Below are 19,644 nucleotides of genomic sequence, written 5' to 3'. Positions count from 1 at the left end.
CCCCCCCCCGTCTCTTGACTGCCCCCTCCAAAATCTCCCTGCCCCTTCTCCTGCCCCCTGGCCCCCTTACCCTGCCGCTCAGAACATGGTGTTGGGCTCTGTGCGGAGCCGGACACGTGGCTGCGCTCCCCAGTGCAACACACAACCCGGTCCCACCCCACCCAGTGCTGCCGGAGCGGGGTTGGCCGGCAGGCCGGCCGGCTCAGAATGCGGGGGCGGGGGAAGAGGAGCTCTACAGCTGCTCCGGAGTCCAGCCCGGCAAGCTGCGGGGGAAGGGCTCTGGCTGCCAGAGCCCCATGCGAGCGGCTGAATTTCCTGCAGCCCTCCCAGCCGCGCCTCGCTCTGCATGGGGGGGAAATCCCGGACATTTTTAGTGATTTACAAATTTCCCCCAGGACGCTATTTTTAACACAAAAAGCAGGACATGTCCGGGTAAATCCGGACGAATGGTAACCCTAGTTCTTTAGTATTTTGGGGAAATTTCTATGCTTGGATTAGCAAATTGTCATGCTGGAATGAATTATTAATGCAACTCTCTACCTTTGTACAAGGTTCTTCTTCAGATCCAGGCCATCTGCATGCCACATATCTCCCTAGTTACAAATTGTTTATTAACCATCCTTAATGATGGCTTATCTTCAGTTCTCTTGGCAATTGTCTATTTTGTGTATACATATCTCTTATACATATGTGTAGAGTGGGATTTTTAAAAGCATTCTGCATTAGTCTAAATCTGCTTCCATTTCAGGCTATGTCTTCACTACCCGCCTGAATCGGCGGGTAGAAATCCATCTCTCAGGGATTGAATTATCGCGTCTCGTTGGGACGCGACAATTGATCCCCGAATCGACGCTTGTACTCCACCAGCGCAGGTAGGAGTAAGCGCCATCGACGGGGGAGCCGCGGCGGTCGATTTGCCGCCGTCCTCACAGCGGGGTAAGTCGGCTCGGATACGTCGAATTCAGCTACGCTATTCGCGTAGCTGAATTTGCATATCTTAAATTGATTCCCCCCCCCCCAGTGAAGACGTAGTCTCAGTCAATGGGCAAAAATAGGTCAATGCTGAGAGCTTTTGAAAATCCCATTCGTATAGCTCAGTGGTTCTCAGACTTTTGTAGTGGTGACCCCGTTCACACAGCAAGCCTCTGAGTGTGACCCCCCTTATAAATTAAAAACACTTTTTTATATTTAACACTATTATAAATGCTGTAGGTGAAGCGGCGTTTAGGGTTGAGGCTGACCGCTCGCGACCCCCCCGGTAATAACCTGGTGACCCCTGAAGGGTCACGACTCCCAATTTGAGAACCCCTGATATAGCTTCATTAAATCTGGTCCTTAGTTTTTATTTAGGTTTTCAGGTTCTCTCTATTCAGGCATGCAGAAATAGACAATGGAATGAAAATTACACTTTCTATATTTGCATCCTTGACCAGGGATGACTAAACCCTTTTAATTCAGATATCTCATGAACCATAAGGGATAAAGAAGAATGTTCTATAATATTGTAAAACCTGGAATCTTAGCTTTCCAGTGATTTATGTTGCTGTTTACATTATGGTTGAATTTAAAATAAGTGAGAAGAAGAATTAGGTGCTTTTTTTTTTTTTAATGCCCTACCAGAGCTATAAAAAATGTGGTTGACTTGGTACTGTGGAAACGGTTTCAGGATCAGTACAAATTTTAAGTAGTGGCCATATATCAGTGATGAGTGTGTGTGTTCCCCACCCCCACTCCATACAAGAATATGAATTTTTGGGGTGTGTGTCTCATTTAAAAAAAAAAAAAAGGCACAGTCACTCAGATTTCACCATGGCTAGTCCTCCTTATTTCTTACTGTTTTTTGTTTTGTTTCAGGAATTGTCTAGATGAATCACTTTTTATGCTTTCAGCCTCAGGGTAGCTTTCTTGCTGAAGAAAAATTCTGGTAGCCCTGCAATCTGTGATGTGCTGTAAATACACTCAATTTAAAAAAATACTAAGAAACAGGATCATGATTGTTAGCCATCCATTATTTAGGAAGACTTATTAGGATACGTGAAGTTTCCTCAGTGGAAATGCAAATGAATGCCGTTCATTGATTTTAAAAGGCATTATCACTTCCTAGTCAAGGAGATTTTGAAGGCAATATTGCAGAGCCATATGTCAGTGCAGCAGGGTTGTCCTTTGCCTTGAACAGGATGATAAAGTGAAGCATTTTATTGCTGTGGGTGTTAATACTGGTTGGAATCAGGATGATATAGAATCTACATTATAGGTTTAGAGATGCACTGCAGTTCCACTATCAACCATTTTCTGGAAAAACAGATTTTAAAAAATCGTGACGTATAGCTGTGCCTAATGGCATTTGTGTGCTGCAGAAATGAACACTTTTGTGATAATCCTAGAGTTCTGCAAAAATGTGAACATTCTGAACTGAATGGCTAACTCTCCAAGTTCTAATGGCACATTATCCTTAGACACTTGCTCATTCAGGAAGAGACAGCCCATATTATTGATTGGTGATTACTTGCATGGAATGCAACATAGAAGAGAATCTAAAGAAGCAGAAGTGAAGAGTTTTCTGCAGAATGTAAAGGCATGGAAATCAATGGGATTTCAGAATTGGGTAGAGGGAAGCTGCAGATGTCTAAAGTGGATGTTGTATTTAAAAGAAAGTCTAAGGGAAAAGAGAAACAGAGGAGCAGGAAATAGGGAGGCATAGGGCAGTCAGGAGGAACCTTTGCTTGCTTCACCAAGTCCAAGGGCAGAGAAGCGATCTCCACTGGCCTTCGTTCCTAGTTGCGTTGTTTGCTGCTAGATCTCCTGCTCATTTGCAGCAGCAGGCACCCTGCTGCTTGTTGGGATTCCCTTTGAGACCTCTTTCCACTTGGCTTCCAAGAACCGAGTCCGACTCTAGCCTTTGTCACTCGGGTATCTTTCTTTGGCATACAGCAGTGCTACACTGAGTTGATCAGACTCAAACGCAGGGAGATGGGTGCAGGGTACATCACAACTCCAACATTACACAGAAACCTTCTCCCTTTATATACATTACACATCACATTGCATTTACTATACATTGCAGCACACATTTTTGGATTGGCTTAATTACTTTGCAGGAACCTATCCCTGTGCAGCATGCACTGACCATTGCTCAACTTCCTCTTTACCTCATCTCTACATTCATAGAGATTCATAGATATATTCATTGGTATCTAGTTCATAGTAAATAGTTCCTTGTGTGTTCTCCATTTTATCTTTGTTGGCTTGGACATTCTGTCTTCTTAGCCTACAGACCTATTTATTTATCTTATTTAGCAGAAAATGTTATTTTCAATCTAAGGATTCATTTACATCCCTAATTCTATCTTTCAAAAAACAAGACATCCCTCCATGTGTTAATTACTCATGTCAGGCCAGGCCTCAGCTTCATTCCCCTGCTTCTGTCTACCACCAAACTCTGGTGCTAGTACCAGCACCTCTCCCAAGCCCAGGACAACAGTTTCACTTGTGGGCCCCCTTCCCACCCCCACATCACCAAAGATAAGTAATTTTGATAAACCTGTTCTTGACCAAATTAACATTCACTTGGAATCTGCATCCCTTTGGTCTCTGTCTTCATAGGAGTCTCCCACAAATCAAGAGTTAACTACATCTTACTGTACTACATCTTGACTTCCAGCTGAGCAGAATGACAGGATGTATAACCTTGCTCCAAGGGCTTGGAAGGTTTGTGTGTGCGTAATGCTTTGTTAAAACTATTCCTCACCAGCAATCTTAGAGAACACTTGGTAAATCAATAAAAGATTTAATAGTTAGTGAGACTCCTTGTATACTTTTGGGAACAGTATGAAAAGCCCATGGATAATTGTTTGCTGTAACAGTGCTTTTACACTGATTTATATTTGAATCATTTATACCTCTGATATAGCTGAATATATAGGAGAAATTGAAGAGGATCCTGAAATTTGTGGCAAAATGTGAGATGCAATTTTAAAAAAACATTGTACATGAATTTGATTTAAAACTAGTTCCTTGCTTTGGGGGAAAAAATGCAAAGCATCTTGTGACTAAAGCTGTAGTGTGCTCAGGAATACAAAATCACAATTTTGGTGATGACAATAATCAGAGTTGGGGGACTGATTATACAAACCCTTCCATGAATCACTGGGTCTCCTGCCTGTGTGAAAATGGGTTGTAGTTTGAAGCCTTTAGTTTTTTTGAGGAGAATAGTCCCCTTCATTTCCAGAAGTGTGGAGGACTCATATCTGAGGTCGAGATGTGCAAGGGGGAAAAGATTGCATCCACTGCACTGTGTTCCCCTTTAATGCAGTTATGACAATCCAGGTTGCAATCCAGACCAGTGAGGGGCTGTGTCACTACCTACCCTGCAACCTTGAGGGTCTTACGATGCTTGGCCGTTGTAGCTCCTACCTGGACTGCTCACAAACAGTCAAACTACATGCAGGTAACACCCTGAGTTTCTGTGTCTAGCTGCAGCCTGCCAGCCACACATCAGTCACACTTGGGTTTCCACCAGCCTTGGTTACTACTTGCAGAACAACCCCACCACTCCCAGTTCAGAATTCTCCCCAAAACATGTGATGTTCTTCAAGTGATGGTCTCTGTGTGTATTCCACATGTGGGTGCATGTGTGCCAGGCTGCTGAGTTTGGAAGTTTTCTTCAAGAAGTATCCGTTGACTCTCACATGCGGAGTGTCTCCCCTCATGCTCCTGATGGAGGGTATAATGGGTGTTGCAGGTTCACGCTACTCCAGGTACCTCTTACCACTGCATGGTCTGAGTTGGAACCCCATTCTTCCTTCACTCTTACTGCCAATAAGAGTTGTCGTAAATAGTTATTCATAGCTCATAGATTCTTAGTATTGTATAGTTAGCATAAAACACCCCTCCTGCTCTTGCTCCTTTTCCATCAGTGATGAGCATCAAAGGTGCCTCTACTATATGGGTGAGGTACACATCTGTGAAGGGCGGCACCTGTAAGTCCTTCCCGCCTAGAACCAGAGAGGCCCATGAACTCAGGCTCCTCAAGTTCCTGATGGAAGAAGCTATGAGGCCCTGCTCTGATCCTGGCCAGGGAGAGCCCCTTGTATAGCAGTCTCAGCTGGCCAGTAGTGCCTCTCTGAGCCCAAGCCATGGAGCGGAGCCTCTAGTACTGAAGCCCAAGGACCCTGGACACAAGGCCCCCCAATGAGAGTAAAAAGGACTCTCATGGACATAAGAGCAGGTCCTCATAGGAGACTGCTCACAAGAGAGGTGTTCCCTCCCAAGCCATGTCAGGTCAGGTGAGGTATCACATATGGATCCTGAGGAACTGGTTCTGAAGGCCCCCTGGTTGGAGAGTAAGGTGAAGAAGAAGCGGGATCCATTGTACCGACTGTGCCAATGGTACTGGGACACAAGGAGAGGCCAACTCTATGTATGAGTGCGGGCCCGGCTGTACCATTGCCACGACAATACGGGGATTGGCTAGCTCCAACGGTTGAACTGGGTACCTCTGGAGTCTCAATGGGAACCCCATGGACTCTGGACAAGAGAGAGATTTTCCTGACTCTGGAGGATGTCTTCCTCCCCTAGCCACAGTCTCTACTCCTGTCAGGTCCTCAGAGGTTCCTAGTCCAGAGAATGAACCACTGCTCCTTTCGCAGGAGAGGCCCCTTTCCTATCCATTGGATATGGGTGTCTTGGGACTGCTGGTACCACCATTTCCGATGGCGCCATAACTGGACTTGGAGGAGTCTGAGCACATAGTCGCACCGATGTCTCTGGCATGGCACAGGAGCCCGGACAGGGAGCTGAGGCTACCCGATCCACCCAGTTATGACCTCCCCATAGATGCATGGTATCCCTTTCCATGGGGACCACCGAGACAATGGATCCCTCTTTCTGGCCATACTGGAGCCCACTGGGACCCTTATCACAGGTGACCAGCACCATCGTAGGAGTCCTACAGTTCTTCTGCTGTGTGCCAGCTGGTTCCATCAGTGTACAAGGAGGACGATGTGGAGACTGGAGCCTTCTTGTCGCTGGGTGATGCAGTCGTCCCATTGTTGCCCTCTCCAGTAGATGACCACCAGCAATATCAAGATACACCTTTTGCCAGACTTCACCTGTGGTGCATACAAGCCTGGCTCCACTCGACTTACAGGACGACCAGAGACCGCATCGATTCCAGAGTCACCATTCTCTCAGAAGTTCTTGCATCTCTCATTTCATGGTCTAATCTGTCCAAGGTCATGGTGGGACCCTCTTCAGCCCTCCCATTCCAAGGGCCACTATCATGACGGACACCTCCCTTACAGGATGGGGTACCCACCTGGACCCTCCACACAGCCAACAGTACATGGACACGAGAGGCCAGACTACACATAAATGTGCTGGAGCTCAAAGCAGTCCGCCTAGCCTGCAAGGCCTTCCTTCCCCTCATACACTCCCTCCATGTGCAAATACTATTGGACAATATCACCGCGATGGCATATATCAATAAACAGGGAGGAGTGAGATCTCCTCCCTTCTGCTCCGAGGCAGTCATACTGTGGAACTGATGTGTTAGAAACCAGGTTACCGTATAGGCCAGATACCTTTTGGGCGTTCAGAACTCCCTAGTGGACAGCCTGAGTAGAACTCTCTGCATAGCCCACGAAAGTGAGATACATGACACAGTCCAATCTCTATGTGCAGTGTGGTACTCACCTGTGGGACCTCTGTGTCCCAGATGAACAGAGAGCTTCTCATGTACTGCTCGATGGGAGCCATAGGCAGCAACTGCCAGGGCGATACTCTCCTGTTCCCCTGGACAGGTGACCTTCGCTACGCCTTCCCTCCTATTCCCTTTATACCTCAAGTTTTCCAGGAAATTCATCAGGGTGGAGCACCAACATCCTCCTAGCACCTTATTGGCCCAGACAGTTCTGGTTCATGGACTGCCTGATGCCGCCTAGTATCAGTTTCCGCCCATTCCTGGATCTCCCCATGCAGGATTGCGGAAGGCTCAGGCACCCCAACCTGAGTTCCTTACACCTCACGGCCTGGTATTTGGATGGGTGTCCAATGCTCCTGTTCTGCCTTGGTCCAAGAGATCCTTAACCAGAGCAGGAAAAGTTGATCAGAACATGCTACCGTGCTAAATGGCTCCACTTCTCAGAATGGGCACTCCACCACCACTATTCCCTTGACATGGTGACCATTCCAATTATTGTCAACTATCTCCTTGCCCTAAAGATTTAGCCCTTTAAGTCACCTTGTGTACACCTAGCAACACTTAGTGCCTCCCTTCCCATGGTGGACGGATGCTCTGTCTTCACACACTCAATGACAGTATGCTTTATGAAAGGCTTGATCAGAACCTTCCCACCGGTCACCAAGCCAACTCTCCAGTGGGATCTTGACCTCATCCTATCAACTCTCACAGGGCCACCCTTCAAACGTATGACAACCTGTCCCACGACCCACCTCTCATGAAAGTGGTGTTCTTAGTAGCCATCACTTCAGCCAGAAGGTCAGTGAGCTAGCGGCTATTATGCCAGACCCTCCCTACATTCCACAAGAAGAAGGTCTCCCTGCAGTTATACCCCAAATTCCTCCCCAAGGTTGTGTCCGAATTCCATATCAACCTAAAATTCACTTACCTGTTTTTTCCCCCAAAATATCATGCCTCTCCTGAGGACAAGAAACTACACTTCCTCAACATCAGATGTGCTCTAGCATCTTACCTGCAAAGAACCAAGCCCATTGGAAAATCTCCAAGACAGTTTGTTACCATAGCAGAAAGGTTGAGGAGCTAAGGGATAGCTCAGTGGTTTGAGCATTGGCCTGCTAAACCCAGGGTTGTGAGGTCAATCCTTGAGGGGGCCACTTAGGGATCTTGGGCAAAATCAGTACTTGGTCCTGCTAGTGAAGGCAGGGGGCTGGACTCGATGACCTTTCAGGATCCCTTCCAGTTCTGAGATAGGTATATCTCCATATATTATACAAGCCATTTCCTCACAGAGGAATTTCCAAGCGGGTCTTCAGATGCATGCTGGAATGCTATAAGATAGCAAACCTTCCCCTCCTAGGGGTGTTATAGCTCACTGTTTATTTAATAATCTGTATTATCGTAGTGCCTAGGAGCTGCAGTCATGGACCAGGACCCCTTTATGGAGCAGTATGGCCCAATGGCCTTAGTCCATATAACGCCGCCCCCCCCCGCCCCGGCCACAGGCAGGGTAGTGCGGCCTAGCGGCCAGAGTGCATGTAGCTCGCTCCAAAAGTAGGGGGAAGTGTGACCCAATGGCCAGAGTCCATATCACTTGCAGGTGGGGTGGTGCGGCCCAGCAGCCAGAGTCCATGTAAATCGCCCCAAGTGTCAGGGCAGTGTGGCCCAATGGCCAGAGTCCATATACTTCCCATGTGTGCGTGTGGGGTGGTAGGGGGACCCGGGCCTGCCCTCTCCACCGGGTCCCGACCCAGGGCCCTGATAGCAGCAAGTTTCCCTTGCCACTAGCTCGGCGGGGATCCGCCCGCAACATGCCGAGTGCCTGTACGGCTCTAACACTGTTTGCCTCTAAAGTTCCCCTGAGTCACTTCCTACCATAACTGCCGGGTTCTCCGCTTCGGGGGGGTCCTCCGGTCTGTTCCCCTCCTGTGACATACTCTGTCTGGGCCTCAGGGTGTGTCCCGGCTTGGCTGGCCTCCGGATCCTGGAGCGTAGGCTGTCCCTCCTTGGGAGCTAACGGCGTGCCTCCTTCCGCTTCGGCGGTCAGCCCAGATTGAGCAGCTCTGCAAGCTTTTATACCAATTCTCCAGTTGGACCCTGCCCAGCAGAGCTTCCGGGGCGTGGCTTCCTCTGCTAGGAAGGAAGGGTTAACCCCTGCGGTACCAGTGTGGGGCCAATCTGCCCCATCACATGAACGAATAGAGAAAGGTAGAAGTACAGTTCCAGTCTGAAATTATCCAATTCATAAGATTCCTCTTATTTTTACAAAGATTTCAATCAGAGGGCAGATTGAGGATGGTAAGAGAGAAGACTGGAGAGAAAAATTCAGCTTCTCCTGCAGACTTTGTTCCTCTTTTTAAAATACATGCATATGCTATTAATTGGGTCTGACTTGATCTTGAACAACAGTAATAAATAATATACTTTGCACTTCTAGAGTGCCTTCCATTGCTAGTTGCAAACACTTTACAAACACAAATCTCAGTAGCTCTGTGAGGAAAAGTAAATATTATTTATCCTAGTTGTACACGTGGAGAAATGGAGGCACAAATAAGTAAGAGACTTACTGAAGATCACACATCAAGTCTGATAGAACTAGAACCTAATTTGCCATACTCCCTGTCCTATGCTCGGTTCTTGCATAATAACTAGCCTGGGTTAGGCAATGATAGAGGGAAGGCAGGTGAAACCATGGAGATTGGTAAAGTAACTTTGTGTAGCAGGACTTGGAGGCCAAGGAGATGCTGGAAGGCTTTAGCAGGTGATAAAGAGGTGGCAAAGTTTCAGTGGTTGCAAGAGATTGTATACTGATATAATGGAACTAGGAGGTTCTGGAGTGAAAACTAAAAGTGAATTCATTTTGTAACCTTAGGTACACCTCTACCCCAATATAACACGACCCGATATAACACAAATTCAGATAGAACGCGATAAAGCAGTGCTCCGGGGGGGGGGGGGGGGGGAGGAAGGAGAGAGGGCTGCACATTCCGGCGGATCAAAGCAAGTTCGATAGAACGCAGTTTCACCTATAACGTGGTAAGATTTTTTGGCTCACAAGGACAGCGTTATATCGGGGTAGAGGTGTACTTTCAAGATGGCTAAGTACTGAAATTGTAATAGATATGTGGACATATCTCTAGTTTTACAAAGCTTTGTAATGCAGAATACGGTATTGTGAACTGCTAGCAGCAGCAGATGGGATGAGTGTTTTGAGTCATGAACATCATGACCATCTGTATAATGTATTTGATTCCTTTGAATATGGCCAAGAAATTTGCTATAGGGAAATTAATTTTTCAAGACCTTGGTGTCTTAAGAATAGCATGAAAAGAAGCTTCTGTTTTTTTGTTATAACATGCCATAATTTGTAAAGTGTGTGTGCTTATAAACTGATAGGCCCAGTATACGTACCAGTGTGGTTAAGTGTGATGTGACAAGTCTGAATATTGTAATATAAAGAATTACATGTTCTGTACTCACTGTATAAAATGGTCTTTGTATTATACATATTGTGTTGTCCACACACGTGATATAATTTCTAGGGGCTAAAGGCTTTGATAATCCACACAGCTGAAATGAGCCATTACCTAAATAACATCCAAACATACCAATGCTATTCAGCTATGAGTCAGTATAGCCTTTATGTTTCCATAAGGGACATTCACCCAGTAGAAAATACGTATTATTTCAATAACTGGGATAACAGGTAGTATGGTAATTTGAAAATGAAATGAAGATGCAAAGAGACCAGACCATGGAAAATATTGGCAGGAGTTGGCAAAGATGATTGCTATAAACACTGTAAAAGTTTTGCAGGAATAAAGCTGATTTTATGTTAAGGGAAAAGACAAGAAAACTTGTGATGCATTTTACTAAGTATATGTATTTCCGCTAATGGATATAATCAGTACTATAGCTCTTTAAAATTTCTCTCCATTAAGGATACATTATAGGTTTCTAGCTCTCCCAGTTTCATTTAAAAGATAATTCTAGCATGACTTTTTGGATCATTCATATTTTTCAGCAACATTTTAAAAGATTACATTATAGCAAAATGAATCCTGTGATAAACTTTAAAAAGTAAACCAACCCATTGGTTCCCTCCTCTTTTAATTGTTAAAGGATTCTATTTCAAATAATCAGAGCTTGTTTTATCAACATTTTTCATAAACTGCTGCTGGGCCTATAATTTGTGTATTAATGTTGTGTTGGCTGAAATTTGGGTTTATCTAATGTGATCCTGGGAGCTAATTTGAATAAATCATATTTCAAATAAATGTTTATCTATTCTGAGTGTCTGGGGGGGAAAAAGATGGTGATTTCAATAAAAGGAAATGTGACACATGACAAACCCATTATGGCCATTGGGCATCATAACTCTATTCTCAGAATATTTAGAACACTTTTTAAAAACACGGGCTCACTCTCCCCCCTACAAACTAACTAATGGATTGACAATGCTGTAGCTAAGAAGAGAGTGGCCTACATGTATCCCCTTGTTGGGTTTAGTATATGGCTATTCCAGGTGGAGACAGAGTGAGCAGTTTCCAAAAGTTCACCTTTTCTTTATTGAACAGCCCTTTAATCACATAAAACAATAATAGAATTACCAGGGATGTGATCTCTCTTAGGTGCACAGACCTATCTCTCTTTCTCCACCTTCATTGGAATTGGAAAAGGTTCAGAAAAGGACAACAAAAATTATGAGGGGTATAGAACAGCTTCCCACAGGAGGAGAAATTAATAAGACTGGGACTTTTCAGCTTGGAAAAGAGATGACTAAGGGGGGAATATGATAGAGGTCTATAAAATCATTATGGAGAAAGTAAATAAGGAAGTCAAGTATCAGAGGGGTAGCCGTGTTAGTCTGAGTCTGTAAAAAGCAACAGAGGGTCCTGTGGCACCTTTAAGACTAACAGAAGTATAGGGAGCATAAGCTTTCGTGTGTAAGAACCTCACTTCTTCAGATGCACTCCTTCTCATAACACAAGAACTAGTGGTCACCAAATGAAATTAATAGGCAGCAGGTTTAAAATAAAGAAAAGGAAGTATTTTTTTACACAGCACACAGTCAACCTGTGGAACACATTGCCAGAGGATGTTGTGAAGGCCAAGACTATAACAGGGTTCAAAAAAGAACTAGATAAATTCAAGGAGGATAGGTCCATCAGTGGCTATTAGCCAGGATGTGCAGGGATGGTGTCCTTAGCCTCTGTTTGCCAGAACCTGGGAATGAACAACAGGAGATGGATCACTTTATTACCTGTTCTGTTCATTCCCTCTGGGGCACCTGGCATTGGCCAGTGTCGGAAGGCAGAATAGTGGGCTAGATGGATCTTTGGTCTGACCCACTATGGTCGTTCTTATCTTCATGAGTCCTGTGTGACCATGACCTGATCTGCTCCTACTGGAGACTAATGTATTCAGTGATCTGTGAGGTTTTGTAGCCTTGTGATGAGGTGGACTAGATCCAGAGGCCCCCTGCTGGAGGCCTTGTGGCCCTGCCACACTCTGCCCCGGAAAAGGGTAGTAGAGGGGTCCTCCATGCTGCCTAGAGCGGCTGTGTGGGAAGCAGCCAATAGGGTCCGGCAGGCTAGTATAAGAAGAGCTGCAGGGACAGCGGGAGATCAGTTCCTTGCTAGAGCTGGCTGAGAGTGGGTGGTGTGCCTGGCTGGCTGAGGGAGCTACAGGCCCTCAGAGAGAGCAGTCCTGGCAGAGGCCAGGGGGTGAGGGTGGGGGTGGGGTGCGAGAATGCGAAGGAGCTCTGTGCTGGCTGCTGGGACTCAACCAGAACAATGCCTGGAGGCAAGGGTGAAGAATGTGCTAGAGCCATGGGGAAGTAGCCCAGGGAACTGTAGCTGTGACACAGTTTATTTAAAGGGGCATGGCCCCACCCTAGCGCTCAGACGGCTTGAAGAGCAGGGATAATTTGAGAGAGCTCAGAAGGGGCTGAGAGACAGTTTGAAATAAGTCCTGCTGGACTGGTTGAGGAGCAAGCCCAAAGATATGGCTGCAGATCGAGGGACCTTACAGAAGGTGCTGAGATAGGCCCCTTGTTGGATGTATATCCCAGAAGGGGTTTGATTTTTATCTCACATACAAACTGTCTGACTCGGCTGGAGGCTGAGTCACCACAACCACAGAGAGAGAGAGAGAGCGTGCGCACGCAGGTACATGCACTCAGATGGGGCACTCACAAGAGGTGCGTGTACCCCTTTACAAGCCCTTAGATCAAAAGGGGGACTACAGTACACTTAATTGGGGAGCAGGGGTCCTGCTGTTATATGCGTCTTACTGTGCACCAAATTCTGCCTTCAGATTCAATGTAAGTTGTATATAGGTAGCTGAAACCAAAATCTGGTCCCATAGACTAGAAAGATGTATAAAACTGGGATTCCATATGGATACAGTAGACTCTTTCTAATTCACAGTAATGATTGGGAGAGGTACTGCAAATTACCAGATCCTGTGAATTAATGTGACAGGTTCCCCGGCGTACAACCTGGAACTGTGGGACTGCTATGCCCCCTCAACTCTCTAGCCTGGGCTGTCTCTCACAAAGCTATGCCACTGGCAAGCAGCAACACCTCTCTAGGCACTGTGATCACTCCGTCATCAATAGGTGGTGCCACCCACCCCAGTAAATTGCATGAATACTTCCTGAGCCACTCAAGAATCATACAGAGAGAGGCACCAGCAAATCATCCCAGCTCCCAGCCTTGCACCCCAGAAATATACCGTTTTACACTGCTCAAGATTTCCTCAGACAGTGCAAGCTCATTAATAAGTTTGCCACGTCTTCAAAGGAAAGTGGACGTGCACTAGCCTTTGTAATCCGAACTGAGATTCCCCAAGTACTTCAACAAAAAACACAGTTTTAGATAAAAATATAAAAACAGATTTATTAACTACAGAGAGACGGATTTTAAGTGATTATGAGTAGCGGGCATAGAGATCAAAGTTGGTTACTTAAAGTTAGAATTTAGACTGTGTTTCTATTTTTATTTAGCAGACTAAGCAAAATTTGAATCAAGCAGTCTCTCACCTTAACAAACGTTACGGGTAGCTTATAGTTCCTCAATACACAGACTGGACTCCCTTCCAGCCTTGAACCAATCTCTCTAGTTCAAAGTCTGTGTCTTCCAGGCTTTGAGAAGGAGGGGGAGAGAGGCCAAGTGATGATGTCACTGTTACTCTCTTATATTTGCTTCCAGTTGCTAGAAAGATCCTTGCTGTGACATGGAGTCAGGCAGTCCCCATTGGTCAGGCTGTCTTCATTGCGTGTGTGCCCTCTCTGAGAAGCCTCTGGGAGAGTGGATTCTTCTTGATGGGCCATTAATGCCTGTCTGGCCAGTGATGGGTGCTCCTTTGTCCCTATTGAAAGGCCAGCTGTGAGCATCTCCCAGCATATCTCACAACATATTTCAGTAATACCTCAAAACTTCACATACGATGACAGTACATACAGTCCAACAGGATATTAATGTTCAACAGATCAAGACTGTTAAAATGATATCTCACACTGCTTGCATTGTACAAAACGTATTGTAATCATATGACAGTGGTGAATATGGGGTTCCAGGATGCAATTTTGAGGTACAGAGTGTCATAATTAGTCAGGGCCAGATCATGATACCCTTGCTCAACTTGAATAGTACCTTATACCACAAGTAATCCCATTGAGAAAGAAATGAAAATGCAAAGATACCAGAGGATATGAAGTCTCTGTTTCTTTGGCTCATTTTGAAAGTAGGTAATAATATGGGGCACAAAGGGAGAGGCATAAGTCTCTGAGACGCAGATGGTCTATTCTACTGAAAAATACAAAAGCTACCAAAAAGACAGTGAAATGGCTTCTTGTAATTATGTTTTGGGAGCTTAATTTGGAACACAGTTGTACCTACCAGTATATTTGATTTGATCAATCATTATGTCCCCTGTGGCTAATCCAGATCCTCCCCCCACTCCATCAAAGCAGTTTTATTTTACCATAATAGTTGCAGAGTCTGAAATGGGAAGGTTTCATTTTCAGACACTCCAGGGGGTGCAGTGTTCATGCTCAGTCTGTGGCCTTAACAAACACATTTATTTTTAAGAGGAATTATAGCTATACTCAGTATCTGGAGAATGTAAAATTAAAATGATTTATTCTATGATAAATTTATGGATAGGATAATCGTTACCTCATATTTGCTGAGAGCATTATCTTGGGAGCAGTTGTGGCATCAGAGATGCTCGGCTTGCTTTGCATTTCTCAGCTGGCCTGCTCACAAGATGGCACTCTTCTTAAGTCAGGTGAATTTATTAGAGTGATTTGTAGCAGAGCTGCCATTGTTAAGAGTCTGCTGGCATTTTTCAGGAATATATGCAAGTTTATTTTAACCAGCTCCAATATTCCTTTTGGTGATCAGCTGTGCACATGTAGTACAACTTTATCTTAGGAGTGAAATCCTTTGTTTTGTTATTTACATCATAAATAGAATTATAAATAAACAAAAGTTTTAAAAAATACTGTCTGCTGAAATGCATTAGTATATAATCAAAAAATATATATGCTGTTATAATTATACAGCCTAGTTCACAAATTGCATGTGTGTGACAGTAGGAGGTTGTTGAAATATTTTCAGCAAAATTCAGAATGATCAGAATTTTTTACTGTGCTGCAAATTCTAAATGGGTCCTGATTTTATTTTATTTTATTTTATTTTATTTTATTTTATTGCATTAGAACAAAATACCCTCTCACCTCACAGGGATGTTGTGAAAATAAATTAAAGTTTCTGAATCACTCACATGCTACAATGAAAGCCTCTGAGGTAACTGATAATTTTGAATTCAGAACAGTGTTTGAATGATGTGTATTAAATAAGGCCAAACATTGAACAATAAAGATAAAACCAAATACTGGCTCATTCTGTGCCTGTGCATGGAAGACGACTGATCCTATGGGGAAAAATAGTATGTTATCATGTAATTAAAGACTGTTATAATGCATACACCCAAGAGGGTCTAATTAAGCTTTCAGAGTCAACCTTTATTTTGGCATTTTCTAATTTTTTTGAGTGATTGATTTTGCAACCTTAATATTCTTCAATGTAGCCTTTGGATGCAACAGGTTTAGTACACTGTGATTCAAAATGATATATATTTGAAAAGAGAAAGCATAGGTTTGCAAGTAAAATTACCATGCATGGTGTAAATGCATTAATTTGCAATTCCTGCTCTATTAGCTGTATAACATTGTACCACTGAATGTAAACTCCTCAGGGGGGTTGTTTGCCTTTAGGTTCCTGACTTGCTTCATAAATGTCCATATCTCAGAGGACTGTAAGACAGCTAATCACCTGAGCAGGTGGTTTTTGTTTACTGAAGAGGCTTGGAAGGGGCATGGTAATAGAGGAAAGCAGAGCTGTGTGGGTCTCAGGTTCATTAGCTGTAGTTGAGAGCACCTGCTGGGCCTGAAACACATTCATTCCATCACATAATTTACATACTGAACACACTAAGGTTGCACTTGAAGAGGAAAGTACTTCAGTTCCTTTGAGACTGTTGGTACATGCGGTACAGCAGATAAATTCGAGAATGCTATAATTATTTGGTACATCTTCATGTGTGCACTATTATTTATTAGTTTGCATGCATACATTTTCTTTTGGCATCAAAATTCCATTTGGGAATTTATACAGTCAATTAACCAGAAACAATTAATGACTACAGTGAAGGAGCTAGCTAAAATTATAATGACATCTCTCACATCACCACATTTCTTCAGTGTTTGAAGTCCTGTGGACAGTTCTAAAACATTGCATTCATAGCCAATATCATTTCACAATAAGTCAGTGGGCCCTAAACTTTTCAGGGTGGTGCCCCCCCTTACCCTGGAGCTGGGCCAGGAGCAGGACCAGGAGGGCTGAGGCTGGGGACTGGGAGCAGAGCCGCAGCCATGCCATGGTGCCATACACCCCTCAGTCTCAGGGTCTCCCCTCCCCAGGGAACCCCCACCCCCTATCCCCACCTCGCCTCAGTCATAGGCTACTGCCAGTCACCAACTCGCCCCAGTGCCCTGGGGCAGACTACAGTGTCAGCCACTCATCATAGGCAAGGTTGGGTCTGGACTTGCTGCCTCTCTCTGCAACCCAGTGCCTCTATTGGGCCTTGGACAAGGCCCTATAGCCTGGGGAGTTGCCAGCCTGGAGCTCCCCAGCCCCTCTGGCCTTTCCCCAGCCCTGCCTCACTCTAGGCACCCTGAGCTTCCCAGCAGCCAGGCCCCTCTCTTTCTGAAGGCAGAGAGAGACTGCTGAGCTCCTGGCTCCCAGCCTTCTATAGGGCCAGCTGAGTCCTGATTAGGGCGTGGCCCAGCTGCGGCTGCCTCCCCAATCAGCCTAGTAGCTTTTCCCCTGCCACAGCCCTCTCCCAGGGCTGTCTTTAAACCCCTCAGGGCAGGAACGGGTGATCACCCCGCTACAGGAATCATTAAGAAAGGGATAGATATCAAGACAGAAAATATCATATTGCCTCTATATAAATCCATGGTACATCCACATCTTGAATACTGCATGCAGATGTGGTCGCCCCATGTCAGAAAAGATATATTGGAATTGGAAAAGGTTCAAAAAAGGGTAACAAAAATGATTAGGGGTATGGAACGGCTTCCGTATGAGGAGAGATTAATAAGGCTGGGACTTTTCAGCTTGGAAAAGAGATGACTAATGGGGGATATGATGGAGGTCTATAAAATCATGACTGGTGTGGAGAAAGTAAATAAGGAAGTGTTATTTACTCCTCATAACACAAGAACTAGGGGTCACCAAATCAAATTAATAGGCAGCAGGTTTAAAACAAGCAAAAGGAAGTATTTCTTCACACAACACACAGTCAACCTGTGGAACTCTTTGCCAGAGGATGTTGTGAGGCTGTGCAGGGATGGTGTGCCTAGCCTCTGTTTGCCAGGAGCTGGGAATAGGTGACAGGGCATGGATCACTTGATGATTACCTGTTCTGTTCATTCCTTCTGGGGCACCTGGCATTGGCCGGTGTCGGAAGAGAGGATACTGGGCTAGATGGATCTTTGGTCTGACCCAGTATGGCCATTATGTTCTTATGTGACATTTTTGTATTTTTCATCTCTCATTTTGTAAGCAAGCAGTTTTAAAATGAGGTGAAACTTGGGGATACACAAGGCAAATCAGACTCTTGAAAGGCGAACAGTAGTCTGGAAAGGTTGAGAGCTGCTGTTCTAGTAAGTTACAATGCATATCCATCTGTTTAAACAGCTGATGCTAATATATCAACTCAAAGTTCAGTCTTGTTTTGAGTGACACAAAGTACCGTATACTCGTTCATAAGCCGAATATTTTTGGTAAAAAAGTGACGCATCAAAGAGCAGGGGTCGGCTTATAAACGGGTCTACACCAAAATTTGATGATTTTAAACTATGGAATCATTGAATTAAATATCTAATACATTGTTGTTTTGTTTACCTGGAGCATCTGCAGGCATGGAGCCCCTCAGCACCCTGTGGCCGCGGTTCGCCTTTCCCAGCCAATGGTGCTTCACCTTCCCGCAGCTCCCATTGGCTGGGAACGGTGAACTGTGGCCACAGGGAGCTGAGGGGCTCCATGCCTGCAGACGCTCCAAGTAAACAAAATGTCTCGACCCGCCAGCGGCTTACCCTGACGGGCCAGGAGCCAAAGTTTGCCAACCCCGGAAATATAGGGTTGGCTTATGAAAGGGTTAAACAGTTTTTGCTATTTTTACCTAACCATCTTGGGGGGTCGGCTTATAAACGAACAGGCTAATGAACGAGTATATACGGTATCTTTTTTTTAACATAAAGGACTTCATTTGGGGAATGACGCAGGGAGGCAGCAGTGGAGGAAGTGTTTTGAAAGAAGCAGCAACTGAAGGCTGAATTTAAACTTAGAGTTGTTGGTAGAATTCTGAAAGTATTGTGCTACATCTGCCAGATGCAAACATCGCTTTGCCACCTAAGATCCTTATTAAAGTCAATCAATCACACAAGGAATATGCTATGTTATGTCTGTGCCAATGTAACTTTACTTCCAGTGAGAAATAACCCTATTATTTATTTGTATTGCAATAGTGCCCCAGGAAAGTATTGTAGCCCTAGTGCAGCGTTTCTCAAATGCGGCCACCATTGCCGCATGTGGTCACCAGGGGCTTTTCGTGCGGCCACAGCCTCCTGGGCAGGGCTGTCCTCAGGCATACGCAGCATACGCAGCTGCGTAGGGCACCTGAAAATTTGGGGGACCACTGGGTCTTAGTGTCAACCCTCCCACTTCTTCCTATCCCTGTTCTGACCCTTCCTGCAGGCTCCACTGCTAGCTGCTGCAGCCTGGTGACTCTTACTCAAGCACCGGGCTGCCGTTGGGCATAGGGACACCAGTTTTATAATACTGCGTAGGGACCCATAAATCCTAAGGATGGCCCTGCTCCTGGGTGTGATGGGGAATGGCAAAGCCATGGCAGAGGTTGGACCCTGTCCCCCTCTGGAGCCACAAATGCTGGAGGAGCAGGCAGGCAGTGGGGCTTGGGCTTCAGACCTGGGGTGGTGGGTGGCAGGCTCCAGCTGTGTGGCGCTGACTCCATTCCCTGGCCATGGGCCTTGAGCCCTGATCCCAGGCTCACCCCCTACCCGCTGCCTCCGGGCTCTGACCATGCAGCAGTGGGCTCTGACCCCCAGCCACAGGGTTTTGGACTCCACCCATGGGGCCACGTGATCCAGCTCTGGCTCCCAGCCATGTGGCAGTGTCTGCTGGCCCCAAGCTCCCCCCTCCCCCCCATCACCTCTGGCCCCCATTGCGTCCTCCATCCCCAGCTGCGCGGCTGCAGGGCTCTGGTCCCCGGACTCACCCTCCCATCACCTCTGGCCCCGAACTGCCTCCCTACCCACCTCCCCATCCAGGGCTTAATTTGTCCGAGCTTGC

The sequence above is a fragment of the Terrapene carolina genome, unplaced genomic scaffold (assembly GCF_002925995.2).
Source record: "Terrapene carolina triunguis isolate 2854851 unplaced genomic scaffold, T_m_triunguis-2.0 Scaffold111, whole genome shotgun sequence".
NCBI lineage: Eukaryota > Metazoa > Chordata > Testudines > Emydidae > Terrapene > Terrapene triunguis.
The sequence above is the reverse complement of the archived record's forward strand: the minus strand, read 5'-3'. Positions refer to the sequence as shown.